A 12,260-nucleotide genomic window follows, 5' to 3' on the forward strand; every position below is an offset into this window, starting at 1 on the left:
ATTGTTTGAGTAATAGAATCACTCTCCATAAATGTTAATCCAGAATTTATTCAATATAAATGTTCCTGAACACCTTCATGAGGCACCTGATGAACTATGACTAAATGGTATATGTTCTCTGGTTACCTGTTTTCACTGGAAAATATGAATTGTTCCTGATTTATGGAATCATGGAATTTATTAGTTTATGAACTATGGTTTCCTGTTTTCACGAGTTATACTCGAACTGTTTTATTAGGATATTATCTGGGTAAACTATAGTATGGAGGTACAGCTCTGATCAAGATGGTAAATCCTTAGAGGACCTAAGGTGACCTTTGGGTAGGCTCTCAGGCCCCAAGGCACTCAATTGGGTTAATCATGGAACTATATATGGTGCACAGGTGGAGATTAGTTATATGGTTTATTTCACTATCACAGTTATGAGATATTACTAGATCACGATCAAGATATTACGGTTTATGGTTAAAACTGATTTATACTGGATTTTTATATGAGTAGGAATCTGGAGTATGGAGGTACAACCCTTATCCATCTGGTAAATCCTTTTGGACCTAAGGATACACTTGGGTAGGCCCATAGACCCCAAGGCATACCCTTAGGTTGGCTTCTTTTGCTGTGTGTTGTGGGTAAGCCCTTATAGATATAGTTATGAGGGAACTCCATAGTGGAGTTTTGTTGAAGGGTTCCGTTATGGTTTTAAAAGATTTATATTTTTAATTGGTTTTGATTGAAACACACTAGACATCCTATTCAATATTATAAAACTTGAGGAAATATTTGTGGCCTCTACTCGATGAACTACCAGTGGAACCCCAACTTATCCTGAAAACATGTATATGTCTATTTAAATAAGGAAATTATATGACTTTCCATTTATCTTAATGTCATGTAGCATCAGTAGGTAGTTCTGTATTACTGAGCTTCCCAAAGCTCACTCTGTTACTCACCATTTCAGGTTAAAGAATCATACCAGCGCAGCTATCGACTTTTGTAGAGGAGTTCCACTCGTGTTGCTTGCGGAGTATGATGCATGAGATTAGGGGGCATGTAGGTTGTATTTTGTTTTTATATCTAAGCCTGGAAAACTTTTTTTATTTCTGAATACTGACAAATTTTACTTTTATATTAATAAATCATTTTATGATTTTACATGTTTTAATCAAAATGTTAATTTTTTAGAGATTTTTATGGTGGGTTGCTCTGATGGCCCTAATGTGACACCCCGGATCGGATCGGACCACCTGCATCATTCTGAGGGGGTTACAAACATGGTGTTCATTGGCGTTTGACTTTTTATCGATGAAGCTTTCTTGCTTCACTTATAAAGTGACTGTGAAAAGAAATAAAAAATAATTGAAAGTTGCATGGGAAATGATACTAGAAATTCGGTTAAATTTTTAATAGAATATCACGTGGGTGGTAGAGAATGAAAAGGAAGATGGGCAAACCACAATTTCAATGGGTCAGGTCAGTGGGTTCGATTGGACACATGTCAACGGGTCGGGTCAGCTCACCTTCTGGGGTCGATAAAAGTATGATTTTTTTTTACTTTTAAGGGGGTTTGAGAAACTTACCAAGCTCAGTTCACAATGGTAAACGATGGTGAGCTCAATTTCGAAATGTTGAAAACATTATCTTCCTCACCCTCTCATAAGCCGGTGACAACGGAGACAAGAAGAACACTGGTGAACTCCAGAGAACGCAAGGAACACGAGGTGCGGGAGGTATCAGAAACGAGCAACGTTCGACGATGAAACGTCGATCAAAAAATTTCTTTATAAAAGAAGAAAATATTGAAGAGAGAATAAAATAAATTTGATATTTTTCCAGATTTTGAGGTTATATAAACCCTAAAAAATAAAATGGAAAATCATGTCATAGGTCTTCCAGTTTTTGATAACTTTTGAATTTGGATATGAATTTAATCAAAATTTAACTTTAGTCCCTAAATTTAATCAAAATTTAATTTAGTCCCTAAATTTAATCAAAATTAAAATGAGAATTAATATTTTCAAAGAAAATCAACGCTATAAAGAGAGCTTGAACCTCCAACCTTATGGTTAACAACCACATACTCTAACCAACTGAGCTATTCCAGCTATATACTTCTAATTGTACACAATTGCAATCATTTCATTTGTCGGAATTATTTATACATATGTTGAAGGGAGGAGGATCATTTGGAGCAAATTATTCTATTATAATTATAACTAAAAAATAATAAATAATTAGTTTTTTTTAAATAATGATAAATTAGAGATACATGTTTCTAAATAATCATATGTTCTTTGTCCTAAACAACAATCTTACATTTTGATTAAATGAATCAAACAAAGTAATGCAATATTCTTTGAAATATGAATATATTGCACAATCGTATCCTTATAGTTAATCTTATATTCATGAACCAAACGCATCCAAGAGATGTGGTCTACACGATTGTAAAAATAACTTCATTATACTCTTAAATAAAGAATCTATGATCAAACCTTGAAACAAAATTATTGAGAGAAATATCCAAGAATCTAGTAAATGAAAGGTCTAGAATTCCAATCAAGATTAAATATAGAGAAAAGGGAAACAGTAAAATAATTTCATATAAAAATAATTGCATAGTCGCTTTTAGAATCATATACTCTATAATCAAATTAATACTCATTAAATATAAAATGAATGTATTGCATAATTGTATTCTTATAGTAAATCATATATCCATGAACTAAACGTATCCGAGAGATGTGGTATACATAAATCCATGTTCAAACCTTGAAACTAGATTATTGAGAAAAATATCCACGAAGCTAGTAACTAAAAGGTCTAAACCGTCCAATCAAGATTACATATAGAAGAAAAGGAAAAAATAAAATAATTTTATATAAAATGTTTTGTACAGTCGATTTCAAAATCGTTTATTCTATAATATATATATATATATATATATATATATATATATTATAAGTACAATAAATGTTGAATTGGATTGTATCAAATTAGAATAATTTTTTATTACTTACAATATTTCTTTTTTTTCATAATGGGAGAAATAATAACTTACGTAAAGAAAATTGGCCCATGCAGGAACGACCATTGTATTATTAGCACGAAGCTCTAACCAATTGAACTAATAGGCCATTGCATGTCTTTTGACATATTACTTTAAATAACTATTTGTATGTCTAAACATATTGAAATTAAAAGGAGAATTCGGAGTTACAAAGAATATTACCACTAGAAGCAGGGCTTGAACCTTTGACCTTGTGGTTGGTAGCCACACGATCTAACCGACCTATTCCAGCCATTTACTTCCACTACTACAGAAGTAAATCTTTTCATTTATCGAAATTATTTATACATATGTTGAAGTGAGTAGGATCATTTGGAGCAAATGATTCTATTATAGTAATTAACACTAACAGATATTAAGTAATTATTTTTTAAAATAATTTTTTAAAATAATGATAATTTAAAGTTAAATGCTTCTAAATAATTATATATTATATGTCCTAAAAACCATAGTCTTACATTTTGATTAAATGAATCAAACAAAGTAATGTAATATTCTTCATAATATCAATATATTGCATAATCATATTCTTATAGTTAATCTTGTATTCATGAACCAAACACGTCCAATACATGTGGCATAAACGAATCTAAAAAAACTACAATATACTCTTAAATAAAGAATCTATGTTCACACCTTGAAACTAGATTATTGAGAGAAATATGCACAAAGCTATCAAATGAAAGCTCTGAAATTCTAATCAATATTTAATATCGAGGAAAGGGAAACAATAAATAATTTCATATAAAAACAATTGCATAGTCGATTTCATAATCATATACTCTATAATCAAATTAATAATCTATAAATATAAAATGAATATATTGCATAATCATATTCTTATAGTTAATCTTATATCCATGAACCAAACGTATACGAGAGAGATAACATACACGAATCTAAAAATAACTACATTATACTCTTAAATAAAGAATCCATGTTTAAAACTTGAAACAATATTATTGAGGGAAATATTCATGAAGCTCGTAAATGAAAGGTCTAGAAACACCAATTAAGATTAAATATAAAAGAAAGGGAAACAATAAAATAATTACATATAAAATTATTGTATAGTCGTTTTCAGAATCATATACTCTACACAGCTACAATCTTTTCATTTGTCGGAATTATTTATACATATTTTGATGGGAGGAGGATAATTTGGAGCAAATTATTCTATTATGGTAATTAACACTAAAAAATATTAAATAATCAATTTAATAATTTAGAGATATATGCTTCTAAATAATTATATGTTATCTTTCCTAAGCATCATAGTCTTACATCTTGATTAAATGAATCAAATAAAATAATGCAATATTCTTCGAAATATGAATATATTGCATAATTGTATTCTTATAGTTAATCTTATATTCGTGAACCAAACACATCCAAGAGATATGGTATACACGAATCTAAAAATAACTACATTATACTCTTAAATAAAGAATCAATTTTCAAACCTCAAAACATGATTATTGAGAGAAATATCAATGAGGTTGGTAAATGAAAGGTCTGAAATTCCAAATAAGAGTAAAATAAAAGAAAAGGAAACAACAAAATAATTTCATATAAAAATAATTGCATAGTCGAACAACTTATGTACCGATAATTGGCCTATCCGTGTCTGTCTTTTGACATATAACTTTAAATTAAAATGATAATTAAGAGTTTCAAAGAAAATCAACGTTGGAAGGAGGGCTTGAACCTCCGACCTTGTGGTTAACAGCCACACAATCTAATCAACTGAGCTAATCCAGATATTTATTTATATTTCTACACAACTGCAATCTTTTCATTTGTCGGGATTATTTAAGTACAGGTTGAAGGGAGCAGGATCATTTGGAGCAAATGATTCTATTATGGTAATTAACACTAATAAATATTAAATAATTAGCTTTTTTAAAATAAATTTTAAAATAATGATATTTTAGATATACGTCATTCTAAATAATCATATGTTCTTTGTCCTAAACAGCAGTCTTATATTTCGATTAAATGAATCCAACAAAGTAATGTAATATTATTTGTAATATGAATATATTGCATAATCATATTCTTATAGTTAATCTTATATTCATGAACCAAACACATCCAAGAGATGTGGCATACACGAATCTAAAAATAACTACAATATACACTTAAATAAAGATTCTATGTTCAAACCTTAAAACGAGATTATTGTGAGAAATATCCATGAAGCTGGTAAATGAAAGGTCTGAAATTCCAATCATGAATAAATATAGAGAAAAGGGAAACAATTAAATAATTGCATATAGAAATAATTGCATAGTCGATTTCAGAATCATATACTCTATAATCAAATTAATACTCGATAAATATAAAATAATATATTCCATAATCATATTCTTATAGTTAGTCATATCCATGAACCAAACATATTAGAGAGACATGACATACACAAATCTAAAAATAACTACTTTATACTTTTAAATAAAGAACGCACATTCTAACCTTGAAACTATTTTATTGAGAGAAATAGCCACGAAGCTAGTAAATAAAAGGTCTAAAAAGTCCAATCAAGATTAAATATTAAATAAAGGGAAATAATAAAATAATTTCATATAAAAATTATTGTACAGTCGATTTCATAATCATATACTCTATAGTCAAATTAATATATATATATATATTATACGTAGAATAAATGTTGAATTTGATTGCATCAAATTAGAATAATTTTTTGTTATCTTAAAATATTTCTTTTTCATAAAGGTAGAAACAATAACTTATGTAAAGATAATTGGCCATGCAGGTATCGAGCAACCTTCGCATTATTATCACGACGCTCTAACCAGCTGAGCTAATATGCCATTGCATGTCTTTTGACATATTACTTTAAATAACTGTTTGGGTGGCTAAACATATTGAAATTAAAAGGAGAATTCAGAGTTACAAAGAAAACCAACTGAGTTATTCCAACTATGTACTTCCACTTCTACACAGCTACAATCATTTCTTTTGTCGGAATTATTTTAAGCTAGGTTGAAGGAAGAAGGATCATTTGGAGAAAATGATTCTATTATGGTAATTAACACTAATAAATATTAAATAAATAGTTTATAAAAATATAAATTTAAAATAATAATAATTTACATATACATGCTTCTAAATAATCATATATTCTCCTAAACATCATAGTCTTACATTTCGATTAAATAAATAAAACAAAATAATATAATATTCTTCGTAATATCAATATATTGCATAATCATATTATTATAGTTAATCTTATATTCTTGAACCAAACACATCCAAGAGATGTGGCATACATGAATTTAAAAATATCTACAATATACTCTTAAGTAAAGAATCTATGTTCAAACCTTGAAACTATATTATTGAGAGAAATATCCACGAAGTTGGTAAATGAAATGTTTGAAATTCCAATCAACATTAAATATCGAGGAAAGAGAAACAATAAACTAATTTCATATAAAAATAATTGCATAGCCAATTTCATAATGATGTACTATATAATCAAATTAATAATCTATAAATATAAAATGAATATATTGCATAATCGTATTCTTATAGTTAATCTTATATCCATGAATCAAACGCGTCATACCCCAATTTAGGGGTCAAATTATAAGATTTTGAAATATAATGGCTATTGTGCAAACTTGAATATAATTGAGGGACCCAATCTCGAATTAACCCATTTATATTTGGTTAGATAAAACCCAATTATTTCCCCAAATCCCAAATTGGAAAAAAACCCAAATCAATCACCCTAACCCTCGCCAACCTTTATCACCTCGAATCCTCGCTGTCTAGCCTCCGTAGAACGTGCCATTACCTCCATTTGACTCCCCATCAGTCGTTGACCAAAACATAAGTCACCCCCAATGAACAATACCGTGAAATGTCGTGAATCACCATTCGAAGCTTCACAGTGAAAGATGAACATCGCTACTATTTTTCTTCGATTCCAACTGCCTCCGTTGCTGTCTCGTCTCACCTCCTATGTCATTAGCATCATTGTCCGGGGTGCTTGTGAATCAATGCGTGGGTCGAACCATCATCGTTGTTTTCATTGATCATCGGTGGGTAAGGTTTCAAATATTAAGTTGAGTTGATTTACGTTGTTTTGTATTAAATATTGGACTATTGTGGATTGAATTAAGTGTATTTTTGCTCATGGGAGAATCGGCTATTAAAAATGGCCCCTATCATCGCCGTACGCACTACTAGTGCGCGTGGGGCTCCTCTGCTAGTCCATGAAGTTTCTGGAATCGGTCTGAACTGAGTCTGTTTGACCCAACAAAATGAACCTGGATTGAGTCAATTCGTTTGAGTTAACTCATCCGAGTCAACCCGTTGATTTTGACCGTTGACTTTGACAAAAAAGTTAACTTTTTCAAAAAGGTCCTATTTTTTTTTTCGATGTCCTGAGTACGAATCCGAAGTCCTTTTTCCAAATTCACACTCGATAAGTTGTTTTTAATAATTTACCTTCAGATTCAATATGGTTTCTCCATTAAGTTTAGTTTCTGACGTAAAATTATTTGCTATGTATTCGAGGAATTATTGGACTTTGAACTAAAGTTTGAGGGTGATTGAATGGAGTTTAAATGGTCATCGATATGGCACAAAAATTGAGGTAATACTCTATTACCTTTTGTATGCTTTTCGAAACTCTTTGATAGATGGTAAATGCATGAATAAAAATGATTGGTCCATTACATGTATTTAAATATCATTGGACACAGATGAAAATTGGAAATAAGACAGAACAACGTATAAGACTCAGAAAACTCGAAAAAGAGAAATTGGTAGACCGGTCAGAAATAAATCTCAGTTTATTAATTTAATCAGTAAATCAATCAATCTCATAACTCGTGAATTCTAATTAATCTGGTTAAAGTTTCCATGTTAGGATTAGTTGGATAAGAAATTACCAAAAATAACACTATGGGTAAAATTACAAAAATACCCTTATGAGGTAAAAATGACAAAATACCCTTGAAGTGTAAAATAATTATATTATATGACCAAGTTGAACTAAGTGGAAGTATGATACGCATTCGAATCGTGGAAATGATTGAATTACTCTGGAAACTCCGAAGTGACCGGGATAAACTTGACTATTGAATGACCTATGTACTCTCAATGACATAGAATTAAACGAATGACTTGGATAAGTATGGAACCTTGATAAGCTTATATGTTGTACATCCATAAGGGTTTTGAGCCACGAAATAATCATGTCAACATTTTGGAATACCGTTACAATACAGAAATGAAATAAATACCATTGGAATACATGTTTGTCTCCATAAGAACCATTCAGCGAAGTTCATGATAATGATCAGTTCAGCTAGTGCATTAAGTGTTAAGAAATGAAAAATATGGAAATATCACGGTATGTATGATTGACGAGTATTGTAGTGTTGGGACTTGTAACTCAAATGGGACTTTACATCCTGATAATTCAAAATTATTAAATCTTGAAATTTTAAATAACTTTGAATGGATATATTTGTCAAATTACCAGAAAATATAAATAGGCTTGGATTAAAAAGAAATTACTGAAATATCATCGAGTTGTGGAATATTAAAGTAACTCTAATATACAAATGTTTGAAATACCCCTGAACCACAAAAAGATTAAAATACTTGGAGCTTCAAAGTGATTGCAGTAATCTTGAGTACAAAAATGATCCAAATACCTTAATGACCTAGAAATAAGTGAACGTTATTGGATAAATTCTGGAAACACTGAGAAAACCTGAATATTGTATAGCTAATAAAACGTTGAGGAATATGACTCAAGTACGTTGGTCATCTTAGAGACTATTGCAATTTATAAGTTGAGCTAATACCATCGAAATAAGTAAAGTTCCTCAAGCTCAGTTCAACGATTGTTCTGAAGATGATCAGTTTAACTAGTGATATCGGTATTAAAGTGGTTGACAAGTATCACAATGTTGGGATTTAATCAGCTCTAGTTGACCCTATATCCTAATAAATTGGATTGAATCTTGAATACCATGAATCATCGATTCATCCTTATAAGATTAAGTTGATAAGAATCCACTAGATATCGTAATGTCTAAAATGACCATGTTGACTTGGATAATGGAATCACTCTTAGTGAATATGAATCTAAAATTATTCTGATGTAAAGGCTCCTGAACACCTTCCTGTTGCACCTGAACCATAAATGGGTCCTAAACTATTAATTTTAAATGACTTATAGATCCGTTAGTAATCGATCCCTTTTCAATAGGATGTCATTCCTAGAATCTGATCAAATTTCATAAGTTTCATGTTTTCCATTCCTCATAATTATTAAGTACCTCTGAAAAATACTTGGATCCTCTAGTGTGTTCTCCATATACTATATAAATGTTTTATATGTTATGAAATGTGTTTTAATAAAATTTATTGATTTACTGCTTATGAACCATGACTACATGATATGTGTTCTCCAATTACAATTTTCACTGAAAAATATGAATTGTTCCTGATTTATGGAATCATGGAATTTATTGATTTATGAACTATGGTTTTGTGTTTTAATTGGTTACTTCTTAAACTATTTTATTGAAACATTTTCCAGGTAGGCTGGAGAATGGATGTTCAGCTCTGATCAAGCTGGTAAATCCTTACGCACCTAAGATGACCCTTGGGTAAGCTCTGAGGCCCCGAGAACTTTCTTGGGTAGGCTCTCAGGCCCCAAGATGCTCTCTTAGGTTGGCTTCTTATATCAAATGGGTATAAGGTTTCCCCTATGGATGCAGTTATGGGGAACTGCATATGGTGTACGGGTGGAGGGCATTTATATGGTTTATTTAATTGTCAAATTTGTGGTTTATTTAATGGGCATATAGTGCGGTTTAATTTTAAAATTGATTTCTATTGGATTTTGTATGGGTAGGATTCTAGAGTAGGAGGTTCAGCTTTGATCCAACTGGTAAATACTTACGGACCTAAGGTGACCCTTGGGTAAGCTCTGAAGCCACGAGAAACTTTCTTGGGTAGGCTCTCAGGCCCCAAGGCATTCCCTTAGGGTGGCACCCTTTGCTGCGTGGTTAGGGTAAGCCCTTATGGATGTAGTTCTAGGAACTGCATAATGATGCTCGGTTGGGGGGTTCCACTATGGTTTTGAAGACATGTTTTAAATAGTTACTGTTTTAAAAATATTTATATCTTTTCACTGGTTTTGGTTGGAACACACTAGACACACTATTCTGATCTCCTAAACCTGGTTCTCTGAATTCTTTCACTAAAATCTTCATGACTATTACTTGAAGAAATATCAATGGAACCATAAATCATTTTAAAAACCTGTATAAGTCCAAGTCAACAAGGAAATTTTATTTATTTCCATTTATCTGCATGTCCTGTAACATCAATTGGTAGTTTTGTATTACTGAGCTTCTCATAACTCACTCCTTGACTCACCTTATTAGATTAAAAGAATCAAACCAGTGCAGCTATCAACATCAGTAAGGGAGCTCGAACGGCATTGCTTACAGTGTACGGTATATATGATTAGGGGGCATGTAGGTTATATTTTGTTTTATATACGAGTGAAATATATTTTATTTTTGAACATTGTTAAATTTTACTATTGTATTTATAAATTATTTTATGATTTTATGATTTTTAACAAAATATTTAATTTTTCCTAGATTTTTATGGTGGGTCGCTCTAGTGGCCCTAATGTGACTCCCTAGATCGGATCGGGCCAACCGTATCGGTCTGTGGGGGTTACAAAACACATATGAGAGATATGACATACACGAATCTAAAAATAACTACATTATACTCTAAAATAAAGAATCCATGTTTGAAACTTGAAACAAGATTATTAAGAGAAATATTCACGAAGTTGGTAAATGAAAGGTCTAGAAAGATCAATCAATATTAAATATGGAAGAAAGGGAAACAATAAAATAATTTAACTAAAAAATTATTATATAGTCTATTTGAGAATCATATACTCTACAATCAAATTAATATATATATATATATATATTCTAAGCATAATAAATGCTTAATTTGATTGTGTTAATTTAGAATTAAATTTTAATAACTTACATTATTTCTTTTTAATAAGGGGAGGAACAAAAATTTATGTAAAGATAATTGGCCCATGTAAGTCTCGAACCTACAACATTCGCGTTATTAGCACGATGCTATAACCAACTGAGCTAATAGGCCATTGCAAATTTTATGGCATATTTCTTTAAATAACTATTTGGATGGCTGAACATATTGAAATTAAAATGAGAAATCAAAGTTACAAAGAAAACAACGCTAGAATGAGGGCTTGAACATCTGACCTTGAATAATAGCCTTCCACTCTAACCAACTAAACTATTCTAGTTAATTACTTCAAGTTCTACACAACTACAATATTTTCAATTGTCAGAATTATTTATACATATGTTGAAGGGAGGAGGATAATTTAGAGCAAATGATTCTATTATGGTAATTAACACTAATAAATATTAAATAACTAGTTTTTTTTAAATAAATTTTAAAATAACGATACTTTAGAGATACATACTTCAAAATAATTATACGTTATCTGTCCTAAACATCGTAGTTTTACATTTTGATTAAATGAATCAAACAAAAATAATGTAATATTCTTCGAAATATGAATATATTGCATAATCGTATTCTCGTAGTTAATCTTATATTCATGAAAAAAACGCATCCAAGAGATGTTGTATACACAAATCTAAAAATAACTACGTTATACTCTTAAATAAAGAATCAATTATCAAAAACTTAAAACAAGATTATTGAGAGAAATATCGATGAAGTTGGTAAATCAAAGGTCTGAAATTCCAAACAAGATTAAATATAGAAGAGAAGGAAACAATAAAATAATATCATATAAAAATAATTGCATAGTAGATTTCAGAATCATATATTCTATAATAAAATTAATACTCTATAAATATAAAATGAATATATTGAATAATTGTATTCTTAAGTTAATCTAATATCCAATAACCGAACGCATCTGAGAGATGTGGCATACACAAATCTATAAATAACTACATTATACTCATAAATAAAGAATCCATGTTCAAACCTTGAAATGAGAATATTGAGAAAAATATCCACGAAGCGGTAAATGAAATGTCTAGAAAGACCAATCAAGATTAAATATAGAAGAAAGAGGAAAAATAATTTCATATAAAAA

At 30.1% G+C, this 12,260-nt stretch overlaps 1 non-coding gene across 1 annotated transcript; it reads right to left on the minus strand.

Annotated features, from left to right (window-relative positions):
- Nucleotides 1–11,189: 11,189 nt before the first annotated feature.
- On the minus strand, nucleotides 11,190–11,263 carry TRNAI-AAU. Its single transcript has one exon. It is a non-coding gene; the product is annotated as a tRNA-Ile (tRNA).
- Nucleotides 11,264–12,260: the final 997 nt, after the last annotated feature.

This window comes from Hibiscus syriacus, unplaced genomic scaffold, assembly GCF_006381635.1.
Source record: "Hibiscus syriacus cultivar Baekdansim isolate YM2019G1 unplaced genomic scaffold, ASM638163v2 tig00111207_pilon, whole genome shotgun sequence".
Lineage (NCBI taxonomy): Eukaryota > Viridiplantae > Streptophyta > Magnoliopsida > Malvales > Malvaceae > Hibiscus > Hibiscus syriacus.